A 13,540-nucleotide genomic window follows, 5' to 3' on the forward strand; every position below is an offset into this window, starting at 1 on the left:
TGGGCGGGGGCCAGGGCAGGGGTGATGGTGGGGGGGTGGGGGGGGTGATGGTGGGGGGGGGTGGGGGGGTGATGGTGGGGGGGAGATTGAGAGGCCAGAGCAAAACAAAGAGATGTGTGATTGTATGCAAGCGTATGTCTTTGTACAATTGTGTGTGTCTGTGTTTGCGTGTGTGCATGAGCGTCAGTGTGTGTGCATGAGTGCGTGTGTGTGTGTGCATGAGTGCGTGTGTGTGTGTGTGCATGAGTGTGTGTGACTGGAAGCTCGAGCCCTGGCAGTGCTGAGCAGGAGGAGAGGGCCTGGAGACACAGCACAGCACAAAGGAAACAGTCAGTCAGAAAAACGCCAGAGAACACAGCTACCGCTCACATCTGTCATCGTCACAGAGGAGCAGATACCTCTCTCTCTCTCCCTCTCTCTCCCCTCTCTCTCTCTCTCTCTCTCTCCCTCTCTCTCTCCCCTCTTTCTCTCTCCCCTCTCTTCTCCCCCTCTCTCTCCCCTCTGTCTCTGTCCCTCTGCCTCATTCTTGCATTGTCTAATTTCCCATCGCTCTCCTCCGTTTCTCTCTCGCCCTCTCCCTCTCTCATTCTCATTCTCTCTCTGCCACCCCCTCCTCTCTCCCTCCCCCTCCCTCCCTCTCTCCCTCCCCCTCCCTCTCTCTCCCACTCTGTCTCCTCCAGATGTGTGTGCGGCCCTGGCAGAAACACGCAGTCAGAGCCTGGGTGAGATATATCATAAAGGATATTTGGAGCTCGGTTTAACACAATGTTTTTTCCCACCAAAGCGGAAAGGAACAGCATGCCATAGGTCATTTATTTGCTGAGGAACTGTAACAACATCAGCTAAAAAAAGCAAACACCTTTGCTTTAATTTGAGCTAAAACAGATGGGGCAGCTAATGGTTTTTACTCAACGTAAACAAAACTAACGAAGCAGAAGTTGCAGCGCTGCGTACCCCACCCAGGCAACTCATCACCGTGTTCGACAAAACCTTTGTAGGAGACGGGAAGCAGGAACAAACACCGTGATTGACACTGCAAGCGGGAAGTTCCCACAGGAAGGAGATTTAACTTCTGTTAAAACTGATATTTGGGCGGTAAACTTCCCTAATCCATGTCTTATCTTTAAACCCTGTTCTAGATCTATCAAACAGGCCAATATGTTGACAGCTTTTTAATTATGGTTGATGACAAAAGCTCAGAGGAGAAACAGGTATACCACACAGATGTCAGTCATGTTTCCAACTCACAGGCACAGAATCACCAGGCTGTTAGTCTCCTTTAATGCAGATGAAGGGGTTCAGGCCTGACTTCATTATCTCGTCTGAAAAGAAAGCCAGAGAAAGCCAGAGATTGAGGTGGTGTGAAGCTTGGAGGGAATCGTGGGTCTCCATTCACATCACAGTATCAGCCCCAAACATCAAATTAGAAGAATGAAGGGAACAAGTTATAAAAAAAGAAAGAAAGCAAAATGAGGAGAGCAAGCGTAATAACAGAGGGAGTGAAAAAAGAGAGAGAGAGAGGGGGGGGTGAGAGAGAAATGGCGTGTTGTGGGAGCATTTCAATAATCGTCGGAGCGTGCAGTTAGGAGAAGCTGGGTATCCTTGTTCATTAGTCACAGCAGTAATAACAGCTGCAGACTAAAGCTTGGAAAACATCCCTGGTTTTTAATCAGATGAGAAATAAAATGGGGGTGTTTAATTTCTGGTGCCCTGATTGCTCCTTGGTCCATTGTCTGTGTGAAAAGGGGCCATCGCAATACCTGAGCTTGAAATCTCCTCCACACAAACTGAGCAAACACGCTCCCAGTTAAGTCACTTGGGAACTTCGGAGACTATGAAAGTCAAAAAACATTCACACACTCACACTCACACGTACACACACGCACACATACATACATTCACACAAACACACAGGAACTAAAAATGCAGAGCAAGGTCTTTCTGGCACACTAGGCATATCTGGTAGTGAAAGTAGGAAATCAATTCTCTTTTTTATCAGCCCATTAAATGGCGCCAAGGAAAGTCAAAGCACTTGTGCAAGAGAAAACTTATGCATGAGGTATACAAATAAGCATTTAACCACACCACACATACACACACACACACACAATAGACGTACAAGCACACACACACACTAACCTACACTTGCTTACACACAGAAACATTAAAAAGACAACACATCTGTGTACAGAAACAGATAAACACACATTGAAAATCTTCTTAAAATTCATTTCTGCAGTACATTTCTCTCTCTCAGGGTCTGCGCCTGTCAGAACCATGGCCCAAAACTCTCAGTCACACAGCTCAGATGGGGATGGGCTTCACTCTGCACACTTTCAACCTGCCAATGTGTTCATCTGTGCCTCTACGCTACGTATCCTGCATCATTACAGCAATCAGCACATGTTTTTTTTATAAACCACGTCTTCACTATTGCCTATGGAATTGTGTGTGTCTTTGTGCACCGTGTGTGTGCGTGTGTGTGTGTGTTTGCATGTGTGTTTGCGTGTGTGTGTGTGCTGCATGTATGTGTGTGTTTGAGTGTGTGTGTGTGCTGCATGTATGTGTGTGTTTGAGTGTGTGTGTGTGTGTGTGTGAGCAGAGGAGTGGGAGTACAGTAGGTGTGAGTATGCGGCATGCTTTGCCCATTTGTCACCTGTGTCGGTGGCTCGATCGCTGCCTGACAAGAGGACAAGAGGAGACCAGTAGAGCCTGCTCACTTACAGGCTGTTTCTGCTGCACTCTACCTGACCTCACACTGCTCTCCCAGCGGTACACACACACTCATAAAACATACACACGCAAACACACATTCAGTCATATATATTCTAGCCTCGGTCCCATGACACCCACATACAGCTCGGTGTCCTACCACAGTCCCTCAGGGTTGGGATTCCTGAGGCCTGGTCCCTGGCTTGTTTTCTGCCACACAGTCTGTGCTACCAGACTCAAGACTTGGCTTGTGATGTCTGTGTGAAGCTGTGGAACACCTCTTGCAGTATGGATATTTCCATATACCGGAGGAGTTTTATTCGACCTGACTCTGTGCAAACACACCTAGGCTACTGGCGCTTTATATACCTATATCTATTCTTCTCAGTGGAGGCTGCTTTTGTGTGTGTGTGTGTGTGAGAGAGAGCAGACCTCTGTGTTCGCTCCCCCCCCCCCCCCCCCCCCCCCTCCCTCAGTCCAAAACAGTCCACCGCCGGACAGCATACCGGCCAATAACTAGAAATGCCAGGAATTTCTCTCTCTCTCCCTCTTGCTTTCTTTCTCTCTCACAATATTATAGATTTTCCAGGGAAAGTACGCCTTAACAATTATTCCACTCAAGTTTAAAGTTCAAGGAAAGATTATATGGTATAACAGCTGAAAAGAGGCGAATTTCTCTATGGAAGCAGATTCTTGTCTCGTCCCATAGCCATGAAGGGGATTTAGCATGTAGTTAAGGGACATTGAAAGTGAGCATTGTCATTTTTTTTTTTACGGAATGGAGAGTTTAATATTTGATTTGGATTCAGCATTTTGGTCCTCAAAAAAAGTAAATTATATAAAAAGGGCTTTAGTCATCGTTTGCACAATTCAACACAATCAGCAGCTTTCAAATCACCAACACATTCATTTACATAAAGACATTGGAAGCTTTAACTCATAATCTGATTCAGTAAGTTTGTATGAAAATCTCTGCACAATCATGGAAATATGTGTTAAAATATTAAAATATGCACCACGCAAACTTTCCTATCAAAGAAGTAGCAATTGAAACAACGTTTTGGCCGCGAGCCGTACTCAATTAGAGCAAGAAACAAATAAACAAAAAACTGACGTTTGACAAGAAGCACGATTTCCTCCCTACTATAAACCGGTCCTGACTGACTCAATCTTCACCATAAGAGTCCTATTAATATTCCTCCCTTCCTGAGGTTTCAGTAATTCATTCACAACCTGTGAATGTGCCTGCTCGTGTTGCTGGAAAGGTCAGCTCTGGAGGCTTTGAGGAGCTGGTGAATGTCTATAGATACTTCTTCATCCTGCTTGTTTCCTCTTCTGTGTACTTCTCACCTGTCCTCCCTGGCTGTAGTCATGGAGTCAACATTGGGGGGGTCCGAATTAAATTTGTTATTTTTTTTAAAAATATTTGTTATATATTTATATTTGTTATTTATATTTCGGACAGCGTGCGTGGTTGCCTGTTGTAGCGTAGCACATTTATATTTTTATATCAATATATTGGGGGGGACATTTTGACCAGATTTGAATATTGGGGGGATGTATATATTATGATTACGGCCTTGTGTTAACAAGGTCAGTCTGAGGAGGCACTCCTCGTTATCACCTGTTTTAGGTTAGCATAGGTTTATAAGGTTAGTCTAGGTTATTATGTGTGTTATGCGTATTTAGATGTTTAGTATACTGTATTGAATATTGTATATTAGGAGGTTTATTATATTTTAGCTTATCATAGATGTAATCTATGTTCTGTGTACTTGTTGTGTTGTGTTATGCAAGGTGCTTTGCATTGTCTTGTCCTAAGACTTTCAGTGCCCAGTCTGACCCTGTGTTGTTCTGTGCATCTGACAATAAAAAACTTGAATTTGAATCATGTCCCACAGAGGGTGTGTAGTCTTGAGACTGTTCTCACCTGACACACATCAAACACTGGAGACGTACTAGACAACAATGTTGATAAGGAGTAAAACTATGCACTGAATGAATGTATTTAACATCTACGTAATATGCAATATCTCCAGAACCTATTTGACTTTGACTTGGCCTACAGGTAGTGTGTCCACTGCAGTTTCACTGGTTCCCCTCTACCTGTTTTCCATCTGTTAAGAGTTTGAGACGGCAGATCAACAGTGTCCTAGAGAAGATAGTTGACGGTCGTGTAAAGGCGGAACCAGCTGCTGTTGCCTTGACCACGCTGTCCCCATGGCGTCTGAGGTTCTGGTTCCGCAGCACACGACTCCAGACTCTTTCACTCTCTTTTGCTGGTAAAACGTGGAGAGCGATCTCTCCATCCTGTTTGTGAAGGAGAGAGAGGGAGCTGCGGGGAACCTGTGGTTCATGGTGATCCAGGAATGCTGCCAAACTACTGTTGTTTATGCAACCAATTACGTCTGAACCGCTAAGACTCATCAGGGTGTGTGTGCATGTGTGTGTGTGTGTGGTTCATTTCCCTGAGGTACAGTTTAGGAAAATAATGCGTATACCATATGACACAAATCCATTCCTATATTCCTGCTGGTAATAGTGAATGCCCTTTAACAAGGTTTCTTGGTGTTCTCTGGTTCATCAACAGTGCTGTCTTTGTCTGTAGGAGGTCTTGTCATCTGGTATTCGGGGAGGGACAGTGGTTCCTGAAATGCATGGCTGAGAAGCACTGATTACTACAGCAGACAAATTCAGCCCTGTTGAAACTACTTTAGGTCCGTTAGCCTTGTGCATTGTTCTGAGGGCTGAATGAATGAAGGCCTTGATTAAACAATGGCAGGACCTGGGTTTGCTTCGAAAGTGAAAATTAGAGGAGATTATCTCAAAGCCCTCGTACAGCAAAGCCAGCCACGTAAATCAATACTGGTCTGTAATCAACCTGTCTCCAAGTGATCTCATGAGGAAGGATACTGAAATATGATGGATAATGGTGCCATTGCTTAAGATTACAGTGCAAACTGTAGGAAAAATTCCATTGTCCTTTTAATGGATCTCAAATGTAATAATAAAGTGGTTTGTGGCACAATAATCTACACTTTGGAAACAGATCTGCTGGATGACTCAAAACACAACAGAGGGCTTCCGGTGTTCACATCTACAGTAGCATCTTCCAGAAGTGAGTGAGTCATCAGAGGCTAGGATTATTGTGGCGAATATTATCACACCCTGCTGGTTTTCATTTACTTTTAATTTGCTAACTCATTTTCATTAACATGAGATTTATGTTAGAGAGTGATGACAGTATTACAGTTGCCAAGTACAAGGCTACAAGAAACTCAAATGTTCTTCTTTATGTTACAACAAAAGCTTTCCAAGGCTTGAGTATAACCGAGTAGAGTTTGGTTGAACTCATTCTTCAGTAGTATAAATACCGTCCACCCACGCCATCGAAGAGCTACCTTGTTGCTGGCGTAGCACCCCTATACAGGATGTATAGGGGTGGTCGTGGCCCCGGTACGGAGCCAGACACCGTTATGCTACGTTCCAACACGCCACCATTTTAGAACAGCATGGTGAACTGCCGTATGGAGGTTTGTGATAGTTGTGGTGAGTGGACAAGCCCAAGGCCATTTGCCAACATGGCAAACATGGCCAACATTATTTCCTTTGTTTGTACATTTACATATAGTCATTTAGCAGACGCTCTTATCCAGAGCGACTTACAGTAAGTACAGGGACATTCCCCCCCGAGGCAAGTAGGGTGAAGTGCCTTGCCCAAGTACACAACGTCATGTGGCACAGCCAGGAATTGAACCGGCGACCTTCTGGTTACTAGCCCGATTCTCTAACCGCTCAGCCACCTGACTCCCTATAGTAGCCTGGTTTGTAGCCTGGTGGCTGGTCCCCTGGTGGAACCCTCATCTGCCAGGCAGGAGCGTGTCAGAAGAGAGGCAACTGCTGAGTAGGACAACGAGTTCTTCCATTACGGTTAGTCCCCCCCCAGGACGACGTCTCTCACATCCCATCCCTCATAGCAACAGAGCTGACAGACACCGTGCTGACACAAACAGATGCACACACACACACACTCACCCGTATTCAAAATGTGCAATCAGAAAAGGCTCTGCACGAGCAATCATCCACCGGCCCCTCCCTCCTATTTGGAGTCAAAGTCCCGCCCTGTAGTGAAAGCCAAATTCTGGATGACACTGCGGAGATTGCTCTGTCGAAAATGCAATCAGCCAAAGCTGCTTCAAGTGCTGATGAATTACTGTGGCTTAGGGGAAGACAATGACTTGTCAGGTTTGTGTGAGTGGCTACGGAGGCCTGCATTAGGGAACCATGTGTACGTCACGTCAGTCAAGACAAGCTCAAGCACTGGATAACACTTCTTTATAAATAGAAATGCTGTGAGTCATGCAGATCGTTTTAAAAATGGATCTACTTTTGCTGTTACATCCCATTAACAATGGAGGAGCGAGGGGTCAGGGAAAGTTGGTGCTTTTCCTGAGGCAGCCTGGGTGGTTGTTTTATTGTCAGTGTCAGCCGTGAAGTCCACGAGGGAATTGTCGAGGGAGAGGAGAGCCGACCCTCTATGGGTGCGCGAGCGCCCATTTGGCGGTTGACCGGGGTGAAATCACGTCCCCTCTGCCAGAGAGGTGACTTCTACCACGTGCATGACTCATGCCTCTTAGATCTACTCTGTCTAGGCTATAAATAAACCCCACCACTCCTGTGAAAGTGCCTAAACAAAAGAGAAGTCCCTGCAGGCCTGCCTACCGCCGGTCATTAAATAGTGATGTACCTGCGTGCCTGTGGGGTGGGCTGAGGATGGGGCGCTCATCGCTGGGGGTCAGGAGGAGGACAGAGACGCGATCCACGGCTACTGGATCAGTTCACTGTCAGTGCACGTCAACTTCACCCCCATCGCCCCCCCCCCTCCTTCACCCAGAGACAGACAGACAGACAGGCTTACACTTACACACACAACACACAGCACACATATGCGAACTCACCCCTCCTTAACTCCCCCTCGTCTCGTCTCAGAGGACCGCGGTCAAATCACGGTCACTGGGCGACCGAGCGCCTTAATGCATCACAACACCAGCCACAGGCTCCTCCTTTACGAGTGCTGATTGCTCTTGGGGTGCTGTGTGTGTTTGTGTGTACGTTTCTGTGCGTGTGTGTGTAAGTGAGAGTGGAAGAGGTGGCTCCATGAAGGTCAGTAAGCTTAGGACATGAAAAGAGAAGAGAAAGAGTGAGTGTTGACCTGTCGGTGGGTAGAGGAGCGTTTCAGCTCAGTCACAACACTGCCGGCCCGTTAAGGACTTCAAGCGTGTGAAGCACGAAGAGGAGAGGAGGAAAGGAGGAGGGGAGGAGAGGAGGGGAGGTGGAGGAGAGGAGGGGAGGAGAGGGGAGGAGGAGAGGAGAGGAGGGGAGGAGGAGAGGAGGGGAAGAGGAGGGGAGGAGAGGAGGAGGGGAGGAAGGGTGGAGGAGAGGAGAAGAGGAGGAGGGGAGGGGAGGAGAGGGGAGGAGGAGAGGAGGGGAGGAGGGGAGGAGGGGAGGAGGAGAGGAGGAGAGGAGGAGGGGAGGAGAGGAGGAGGGGAGGAGGGGAGGAGGAGAGGAGGAGGGGCAGAGAGGAGGAGAGGAAGAGGGGAAGAGAGGAGGAGCAAACTGACAGCCTTTTCTCCATTTTTGCAATCCATAGGAAGTGTGGTATGAACAATATGGTGAAGTGTTAAATTAGCTAACACTTTCCAGGCATTCTGGTGTGTATGGCTCAGTTGAGGGTTTAGGGTGATAGAAGCTGTGGTGTGTGATAAAAGAAGAAATCCAGTGATTGAGACAGATAATTTGACAGTTTGGGCTGGAGGAGAGTATATAAGCACTGAGCCAGAAAAAGGGTTTGGAGTTGGAACCCAGCAAAGTGCAACCACTTTGTTGTGCTAGAGCTTTTAATTAGAATAAACGTAAACCCAGCCGTATGTAACGCAGGGTAACTAATGGGTTAATGTTAAACGGATTTAGTTTTAACTGACTGTGGAGATAACCTATCAGATTAAGATGGTTCGGTGGTTTGGGCCAATTAAATGACATCTAGATATTGAGGGTCGGCTTTAGAAAAGAGCGGGGAAAAACCATAGGAGAAAAACCAGAGATTTCGTTGGAAGAGCTTGATGTAAGGAAAAAGAGAACGATTATAAAGAAAATCAAAGTGCTAAAACTAGTAAAGTAATAATACCAAAATATTATTATTAGAGATTGATCTTTTAGAACCATCGGTATTTGGAAACGCCAGTTGAACATTTTTGACCGTCTTGGTAAGCTTCACTCGTTGAACTACGATGCTAGCATGAATATCACAACGGACGCACAAGTTTGATGTTTGTTCTTTATTAAAATGTATTACAAGGTTTAGTTGTGAAATGTGGTAGGTCAGTTCAGACTGTTATATAAGGGTCAAACTTCTAAAGAGCCTGCTCAAAGTAGGCGCTAGCTTTTATTTTTTATTTTTCATATCTCATGGAAACATGGCTTTGGCGCATAGCTCATTGTCGATATAATTTTGGTTAGCATAGGCATTGTGTTACAAGTTCCGTTCTGGCTAAAATGGTTAAAGGTTAATGTGATTTGTTATTTTGTTTGAAGGAAGACAAAATTAATAGCAAAATGTAAATTGATTTGTATACTCTGACCTTGCTACACATCCAGGTCAGGTTTTTTGTTGGGATACGCTGAATTGGATGGCGAGCCAACCCACGAGGATAAAGCTGGAAGACTTGGAACCTTCAATTTGAGGACGAACTATTCCCTTCTTTCATATCGGACTGGTAACAGACTGATTCCAAAATCACCATTGGTGGTGATTTATTTTCTTTGGTGTAACCGAATTTAGCTGTGCACAGGCAGGATGCTTTTTTTTTTTTGTCATTTAGCAGACGCTCTTATCCAGAGCGACTTACAGTAAGTACGGGGACATTCCCCCCGAGGCAAGTTGGGTGAAGTGCATTGCCCAAGGACACAACGTCAGTTTGCATGACCGGGAATCGAACTGGCAACCTTCGGATTACTAGCCCGATTCCCTCACCGCTCAGCCACCTGATTACGGATGGTATTAGAGTCAAAAGGTGCACCCAGAAAATAATTGATTGTATTAATATCTGTGGAAGATTGTTCTATTAATGCATGTGAGACCGTTGCTTTGTCTGCAAGTAAAAAAAAATAATACTTGTTGCAACTCAGTACTACTGCTACCTCTTGTTCGCATCTAATTTCTTCTGATCAATTGGCCTATTCTTCCCATTTAGTATAGTTAACAACTTTGTTACACGTAGCATTAACCCTAACCGCAAACACGTGTAATTGTGTACTTTGGTTTTATATGAGGGGAAAAATGCCACGTACTTAAAAATGAATGGAGGAAATGCTTTTCTAAAGTGGTTCGTCATGCAGTCCTAACAGACTGCATGTAAAGGCTAAAGGGAGAGGAGACGACAGCAAGACAGAGCTAGCTGTTAAGTTGTACATTGGAGTCAGGTGGCTGAGCGGTGAGGGAATCGGGCTAGTAATCCGAAGGTTGCCAGTTCGATTCCTGGTCATGCCAACTGATGTTGTGTCCTTGGGCAAGGCACTTCACCCTACTTGCCTCAGGGGAATGTCCCTGTACTTACTGTAAGTCGCTCTGGATAAGAGCGTCTGCTAAATGACTAAATGACTAAATGTACATTAGGATCAGCAGTTTGGAGTGAGTTATGTTTCATCCCAAAGGGTTGATTCCTAAACCCGGGTGAGAGAATAGCCTTGGTGTTTAACTCTGGCGTCTTTCTAGGATCAGGATCTGTCCTGAACCTGCAGAACCCTGGACATCTCTCTAGGATCAGGATCTCCCCTGAGGATGTCTCCTGCAGAACCCTGGACATCTCTCTAGGATCAGGATCTCCCCTGAGGATGTCTCCTGCAGAACCCTGGACATCTCTCTAGGATCAGGATCTCCCCTGAGGATGTCTCCTGCAGAACCCTGGACATCTCTCTAGGATCAGGATCCCCTGAGGATGTCTCCTGCAGAACCCTGGACATCTCTCTAGGATCAGGATCTCCCCTGAGGATGTCTCCTGCAGAACCCTGGACATCTCTCTAGGATCAGGATCTCCCCTGAGAATGTCTCCTGCAGAACCCTGGACATCTCTCTAGGATCAGGATCTCCCCTGAGGATGTCTCCTGCAGAACCCTGGACATCTCTCTAGGATCAGGATCCCCTGAGGATGTCTCCTGCAGAACCCTGGACATCTCTCTAGGATCAGGATCTCCCCTGAGGATGTCTCCTGCAGAACCCTGGACATCTCTCTAGGATCAGGATCTCCCCTGAGGATGTCTCCTGCAGAACCCTGGACATCTCTCTAGGATCTCCCCTGAGGATGTCTCCTGCAGAACCCTGGACATCTCTCAGCACCCCCAGGTCTTCACGTGCTTCAGACATGAAACTGTCTCCGTCAACATCCAGAGCAGAAACGGCTGAATCCCTGGAGGGATGAAAGGCTGCAGCACAATGTGGACTCAGCAAACGTTAAATATTCTCATTAGTTGGTTGAGAGATCACACCCACCACTCCTCTAAGCCTGGGGCTGAGTCTAAGCTCTACTCCTTCCTTCCCTCCTTCCCTCCCTCCATCATCAGCTAGCGGATGGTGAGGCAGAGGAGCAGCGAGATGGAGGGGTGAACAGGAGGAGGAGGGGTGAGAGGGGAAACCAGACACGGAGCTGTCAGACACGTCCCTGTCATAGCTGAGCCGGCAGGGCGTCCGAGGTGGAGGCACACCTGATCTCCCGGCCTCTCACACGCCAGTGGAGAGACGCTCGGTGAGACCTTCTCACAGAGACAGTGCCTCTGGAGCACGCTCAGTTACGGCTGAGGGGAGCGGTGGAGCCTGTCGCTAGATTAGCTGACGTCTATCTGCCTAGTGGTTAGCTTAGCCTCTTAGTGTTATTGTTCGGGTCATTTACAGGGTACCATTGAAAGGTAACAACCAACCGTGAAATGTAGCACAGTATCCATGCACAGTGGCACAGTCGACTGTTCGTTGTGATTCTAAGGTGCCAGCAGTGTTCTGTGGCGGTGGGAGGAAAGGGGTGGCAAAGGGAAGGGCGGAGAGATGGAAGGGGAGGGGAGAGGAGGGCAGAGGAGAGGAGGGCAGGGGAGGGCAGGGGAGAGGAGGGAGAATGCAGCAGAGGCGGCTCTGGGCCGGTCGTCTCTGGTTTCAGGATTCAGACTGCTGACAGATCCGAGTCCACGGGCTCAGGCCCCAGCCCCCCGCGTAACCACGGATACCCAGACAAACGGGGAGCCGTCAGTCAACCACCAACCGCCAGACAGATAAGAGATGGGAGCACAGGAGAGAGAGAGAGAGAGAGAGTGTGTGCGTGTGTGTGTAGGTGTGTACATGTAAGGATTTCAGTTTGTGTGTGTGTGTGTGTGAGAGAGACTATAGACAGGATATGTGAAAACACCAGCACTGGGCCCCCACTGGGTTTCTGGTCTGTCGAGATAGCATCAGTTACTTTTGGGACACCAGATAGTTTGTACACAGTTTTCCAACAGGGTTACAATCATACACACACACACACAAACACACACGCACATTTGCAGAAGTCTGTTTTTAAGAACATAGTGCCTCAGACATCCACAGAGAGAGAGAGAGAGAGATAATAGTGAAATGCCACCTCATGAATTTTGCAGTTGTCTAAATCTCCTTGACATTTCCATGCAAGCGTGCTCTTCTGCTGGCATGCTCCGCCATGTTTCCTTTGGAGAGTGCTAAAGAACAGGAGGCAGCAGGTGAGGCTGAGGAGTTATGGAATTGGGTTCAACACCAGGTCAGATGACTAACTGCCAATGACTGTACGGCAAACATCAGAGTCAAACTGGAGCCACACCGTCATGAAGCTCTGATGGAGAAGGGGGGGGGGGGGGTGAACAGGAGGAGGAGGGGTGAGAGGGGAAACCAGACACGGAGCTGTCAGACACGTCCCTGTCATCGTTGAGCCGGCAGGGCGTCCCCGGTGGAGCCGTACCTGATCTCCCGGCCTCTCACACGCCAGTGGAGAGATGCTTGGAATTACGGTGCCTAAACACTTCCTTTTGGTTCTGTTAAGTAGAGCGCATGGGAAATTTGCAGAGAAGAAAACACATCTCCTAAAATAAACCAAAAGTGTTAAAGAGTAAATTATCCATATGAACAGTAAACGACTGAGAGGGATGATAAAATAACAAATCGATGACTCAGTTCTCCACTTCTCTGTGTCGTACACTGAGTCATTGATTTCTCCCGGTGGTGGCGGGTGTGTAACCCGGAGGTTAGACACACACTATGTAGATAAATGACTCCTGCGCTCTGGAGTTTGAACCAAATGAAGCAATGATGTAGTTCACTGGCCGGGGACAATATTTAAGTCTAATGTGTGTGTGTGTGTGTCTTCATGAGCTTTGTAATGACCAGTCTATAGTGCTTTAATGTACACCCATACCAGAGCACAATTACACAAGAAAATACTCCTAATGAAGTTCGATCTTCATACAGAACATGAAGCGAGACTCAAACCGCCTGCCTTAATTGTCATCTTCTCCTGAATCCTGGGAAGATAGTTAACCGCAGCTTCCAAAGTGTTCTCTGAACTAGGGGACTATTCCATTGGAGGAGGGAGGAGGTGTACACTGATAGACATCCCCACTATCACTAAACACCCAATCTCCGCTCCCTCCTTAAGGCACGGCTACCTGACGTGGCATCACAGCAGCAGGTGGAACCAAAAGCGTTTTTTCGCGTTTCTCTTTTCGTCCTCAGTGGTGCGAGGTGTCGTGTGCCCGTCACACACACACACCCCTGCGTGCT

At 47.1% G+C, this 13,540-nt stretch overlaps 1 long non-coding RNA gene across 1 annotated transcript in view; it reads right to left on the reverse strand.

The window, feature by feature from the left end:
* Positions 1–1,262: 1,262 nt before the first annotated feature.
* LOC136947385 (uncharacterized) overlaps positions 1,263–13,540 on the reverse strand; it is a 37,446-nt gene continuing 25,168 nt past the window's right edge. The window contains exon 3 of the long non-coding RNA XR_010877011.1: positions 1,263–1,322. This is a non-coding gene — a long non-coding RNA (uncharacterized lncRNA). The remainder of the gene's footprint in view (positions 1,323–13,540) is intronic.

This window comes from Osmerus mordax, chromosome 8 (genome assembly GCF_038355195.1).
Source record: "Osmerus mordax isolate fOsmMor3 chromosome 8, fOsmMor3.pri, whole genome shotgun sequence".
Classification (NCBI taxonomy): Eukaryota; Metazoa; Chordata; class Actinopteri; order Osmeriformes; family Osmeridae; genus Osmerus; species Osmerus mordax.